At 40.2% G+C, this 5,529-nt stretch overlaps 1 pseudogene; it reads right to left on the bottom strand.

Annotated features, from left to right (window-relative positions):
* Positions 1–4,090: 4,090 nt before the first annotated feature.
* LOC129483841 (uncharacterized) lies at positions 4,091–4,189 on the bottom strand (annotated as a pseudogene).
* Positions 4,190–5,529: the final 1,340 nt, after the last annotated feature.

The following is a 5,529-nucleotide window of genomic DNA, read 5'->3' as shown; positions in this document are numbered from 1 at the left end:
CAGACTAAATGTGAAAAGAAGAAAATAAAACACCCATTTTCAAATCATAAGACAGGAAAAAACAGGGGCAGGAACTGGTCATCAAAGATATTGTTTTTATAGGACTCGTGGCAACTAGAAATTCACTTTATGTGTAAAAGACAAGTACATGCATTGATTGGAAACTGCATAAAAATTACAGCTGGCATTTCTGTTTTCTTGTTTTAATTTTTAATTACAAATTCATTCTTGTCTTCATAACATTTTCTGTGATTTGGTCATTTTCTATTTTGACTAGGGAAAGATTCTCCTACAAACTCAGAGTATGGATTGGCTGAATTGTACAAGTGGAACAGAGGAAAAACTCTCCTTCACTCGCCCTTTTATATTTAGCCCTTTCTTTTACATGGCCCTAAGAGAGCTACCCAAATCCTGTCATTATCAAGTATAAGACCCTTCGCAGTTTCAAGGGTAGCCAATGTCCCACCACACTTTCAGACCCCATCTCAGTTTCTTCCTTGGTGTCCCTCTCATTTAACTTCCTTTGTTTCCATCTCCCATTCTTTCCCTTGGCAAATGTTGACGTGCTAGGAATATAGCAGTGAAGAAACAGAACAAAAATCTCAGCCCTTGTTTAAATAGGAGAGACAGGCAATAAGGAAAATAAATACTTACAATATATTTTGTTTCATGGTGATAGGTTAAGGAAAAAATGAAACAAAAAGCTGAATGGTTGTTGGGTTTGCCTGGGTAGATCGAGTCGTTAAGGACTTCCTCCTTGAGTAAAGCAAGCCCTGTCACTACTGGTGGTCGGAGGGCAAGTGGTGTCAGGATGCTTGTTCTTTTATTATGTCTCAACTGACACACAAGCAACTTCCAAACAGCTGCTTGACACCAGGTCAAGGAACAGTGATCTTATTTAATATGCTTTGTGTTCACGGGGGCAGGCATTGTGAGGGCAGTAAAAAAGTAACAGAAATAAAAGACAACTCTGTTTTTATTTTGAAATTCCAAATAGATTCCACTTTCTCAAGGGTAGAAATCAGCAGTATGAATCATTATATGCTTTGAAAACTTGACAGAAACCATGCTGTAGAAAAACTGTGCCACAAGTAGGACATCAGAAAAGGCTCCATCTAGTAGTTCGCTCATGATCTATGATCTGAGCTTTAAAACACGTGACATGGGTGACTGGATAAGGACATTGGAGGTGAGGGGAACAACAGGGCTCTGTAGTCCTGAATTCCTCAATGGAGTTTTAAAATAATCTATGAGCCAGTGCATTTGGAGCTCCAAGATAATTTCCAAACTTGTCTCCAACTCTCTCTGCCACTTTCACCCACCATACATTGTCTCCTTTCTTCATGCCTAATTTTCTCTTTGGTAGTTTGGATAATTATGAGTTCAGTACTCAGGATCATGTTCTTTTCAATGTTATTTTCCTAAGAACTTCATAGGCTACTGAAATGAGGGAAGCTCTGACCTGCCACTCAAGGAGCTGCTAAGCTGGTAAGTGAGCTAAGAACTATCCAATGATGGCATATAATGCTCACTCTTTCACAAAATCTGTTCTCCCTTGTTTTGTTTTCCCAGAAGAAGCTGCATTTCCAGTCTGCCTTGTAGGTATAGATAGCTTCAGTTCTGGCCAATGAGGCATATTCCAGAACTCTTCCCTAAAATTCATGTTTAGTTGATTTCTGCTTCTGGTACAAAACCAGCCTACTTAGCACAAATACTAGAAACTTAGGCAAAATATATAAAACAAATCTTTCAGACATTGAGAGAACAGACAGAGTGGGACTGTGATCACTGAGAAAAGGAAAACAGAGGTGAAGCCTACTATTGCCCTTGCTTTCTGCCTATAGACAATTTCTGGAAGATGGCAAAGGGAGGAAGAGCCCAAGAAATGCAGAAGAAATGTTGCTAAGCTGAAAAGCCAAATATTGAATTTGTGGGAGGATGAGACAGCCAGAATTTGCAGGGCAAATTATTGGAGAGGAACAATTTCTGCAGAGAAATATGCATAAAGGCCTCCTTAACTATGCATGGATACAACAAAACTCCACAAAGCTGCACAAATAGTAACTGCTGAGGAAAAATACTATGGGAACTGTAACCTGAACATCTCCTAGAGTTTAAGCAAGGTTAAGAGATACTCAAATCCCTTCCAGCCAGAGCTGAGAAACCCCACTGAGCCTCAAGGAGGCTTCCTTTACCTCAAGGAAGTCGGTAAAGAACCTAGAGAATCATGTGTTGGTAGATTCACTTAATTAGCCCTAGAGTTAGGGCTACTTTGGACAACCCTAACAAAGCTTAAAAACACGTTTTGAATGCATTAATATGATTTGCAAGTAACTTAATTGCCTAACAAGACAAACTTAAGCCCTCCTTAGAGAAAAATAATAATTAACATGCATTATTATAACATTCATAATATGTTTAATAAAAATTCACTAAACAAGCAAAGAAACACTATATTACCTCAAAACAGAAGAAAATAAGAAGCAGAATCAGAAGTGACAGAGATAATGGAATTATAAGAGAATAATTTTAAATCAACTATTATAAATGTAATCAATATTTCCTAAAGGACAAGATAGTCATAATAAATCAATAAGAATACTTCCAGAGATAAAAATACAAGATCTGAAATAAAACTTTTCTGAATAGGATTAATAGTAAATTGATACTGCAGAAGAAAACATCAGTAAAAATGAAGACACAGCAATAGAAAATAAATTGAAGCACAAGAAAAAAAGAAGAAAAAAAATAGAGACTCAGTGACCTGTGGGACAATATCAAACAACCAACACATGCAAGATTGTTTTCTGAAAGGAGTTGAAACAAAAGGTGCATAAAATTTTTTTGAGTAAATGCTGGGGTCTGATCCACAGACCCAGGCTGCACGGTGCATGAATAACATACTCAGACACCGATATAAAGTGAAAGACTGGCTAGGGAACCAGCCCACTCACAGAAAGAGTTGTAGCAGCTGCACAACCTGACTAGCTGGCCCTGTGGGCATTTATTCAGTGCAGATTTAATGACAAAGGCTTTGAGTCAACACACTTGTGGATAATTAATGTGGTTGCCTTCCCCAGAGAGAGCAGTCCTACAAATGATTGGTCTTAGGACCACATGAGTCAACAAGCTCTTTGGATAAACTCCCTTACATTCCTTTGTACCTACTCTAAGCTGTTAGCTCACGGTAAGAGGATTAGGCTGTTTTCAGCCATAACTCTCTTCCAAGGCTTTTACAAAACCTTCCTGCCTTCCAAGAAGGTTTGCTTCTCTTTCCTATAATTTCCTCTTACAATTTTTCCCACTGCCGTGACTGAACTCCTACATCTCTCCCTTTTGTTTTTAGCATCAGGTTTCGTTGGAGAGTACAGATGTGTGCAGCAGCAGGTCTGTCAGGCATGGTGGTCACTGCTTGTATTCCGGCTTTGCATCCTAGAATTAGTAAATAACATAAGACAAACATGAGTATAATTTGCAACATTCTTTTCCAATCAAGGAGTGACTCGTAGTGTTACTTGGCAATTTAGTTTGGTGAGTGCTGTGACTAAGGAACCCCATTGGGGGCATGTTAATCCCTCTCTGTTAAGCAGTTGCATTGTTAGAAGCTGGGAAGGGGGTGTTTGTCAAAGTAACGGGGCAGAAGAAACGTGGATTTAAGAGATAAGTCCAATAGAGTGTAGCAGGTACCAGTTGTAAGCAGAGTGAGAGAATAAAAAAGGAATAAATTATTTGGAGTGAATGGTGTGTTTAAAGCAGGATTTGCTTAGCCTTCTGAGTTTTCTTCTTCAGCATTCTGTCCGGGGCCCGTGTCATCCACAGAAGCCGCATTGTCTGGGGCTGCAGGTCCTGTAGGGTCATTTTCTTCATGTCTGGTACTGCGTTGGGTCCTAGCCATACCATAATATGGTTTGATGCATCGTGCTGGAATCCAAAGAGGACCTGAGGGGGTGTGAACACAAGCATATCCTCTTCCACTTGTTAGCAAATCATTTGGACCACACCATTCATTACTGTTTACATCTTTCCATAAAACTGCAGATTTTATGTCTTGAGAGGTTTTAGCAAAGTGCTTTTGTGACAGCTGATTGAAATTTATCATCTAAATTTAAAAAATTAAGCGGTGCTCTACATGTTCAGAGAAACTTCTCTAGAAACAAACTATAGAAATGATCCCTGAAAGTATAGTCTTTGGGTAAGTTGAAATTGTTATAGTTAAGTTTCTCCAATTTTGGTGGAAAAATTGATGCAATTGGGTGGCTTGGTCAAGCAGTGATGTCATAACCCAAAGGTCTGCTTGATCATTGCCGTAAGCCAGTGGGCCAGGCAGTGAGCTGTGGGCTCAATTATGTGTGATAAAAATAGGATGTGTACGTTGATCTAGCAATTGCTGACGTCGGAGAAAAAGAGCACATGGGGCTGGCTCCAGAGTGGACTTAATTAGTGCTGTCTCAAGGTTCTGCAATAAATAAACAGAGTAAGGCCAGGCGTGGTGGCTCACGCCTGTAAGGCCAGCACTTTGGGAGGCTGAGGCGGGTGGATCACGAGGTCAGGAGTTCAAGAGCAGCCTGGCCAAGATGGTGAAACTCCATCTCTACTAAAAATACAAAAACTAATGGGGCGCAGTGGCGGGCACCTGTAATCCCAGCTACTCAGGAGGCTGAGGCAGGAGAATCGCTTGAACCTGGGTGGCAGAGGTTGCAGTGAGCCGAGATTGCGCCACTGCACTCCAGCCTGGGCAATAGAATGAGACTCTGTCTCAAAATAAATAAATAAATAAACAAACAAACAAATGGAGTAAGCAGAGTCACTAACAATATTGATCGGCTGAGCAGAAAAAGTCTCCAAAGCCAGTATTAAGGCTCCAACCTCAGCTCTTTGAGTGCTAGTAAACCCAGATCAAGTGAGGGAATTACATGGTCTCCACCAGACGACAACTTTTCCATGTTTACCTGAGCATCAGTAAACAGTGTTAAAGCATTAGGTATGGGGGAGAGAACTACTTTTGTAGGCATAATTACAGGAGTACGAGATAAGAACTGAAGCAGTTTGTCAGCAGGGAGGGTATGTTCTAAATGGCCTGTGTCATCAGCAAGTGGTATCTGAAGATCTAAAGAGAGGGGCAGTACTGCTTCAAATTGCCTTTTACTCAAAGGAATTCTTACAACATCAGGGTTATAACCTAGCAACTGATTGCATCATCTGTGGCCTGAATAGATGACTTTACTAAGTAGCCAGATATAGGGAGAGGGTGTTTTAGTCCCAATATGTGAGCAAGAAACTCATTCTAAAAAGTGCAGTCCTGGGGTCATCTGTCCTATTAACCCCGTAGGGGAATGTTTAGTGGGGAAAATAAACAATTGGACAGAATATTGGGTTTCCATGCAATCCATTTGCCTTTGGGAAATAGCTTTCTCTATTTCTTCAATTTCCCTTTTTGCTGCAGTGGTCAAATACCTGGGAGAATCCAGGGCTATATTGCCCTTTAAGATAGAAAACAGGTTTTGCAACTTTTTGTAACTTATCAGTAGA

Source organism: Symphalangus syndactylus, chromosome 5, assembly GCF_028878055.3.
Source record: "Symphalangus syndactylus isolate Jambi chromosome 5, NHGRI_mSymSyn1-v2.1_pri, whole genome shotgun sequence".
NCBI classification, from domain to species: Eukaryota; Metazoa; Chordata; class Mammalia; order Primates; family Hylobatidae; genus Symphalangus; species Symphalangus syndactylus.
The sequence above is the reverse complement of the archived record's forward strand: the minus strand, read 5'-3'. Positions and strand labels throughout refer to the sequence as shown.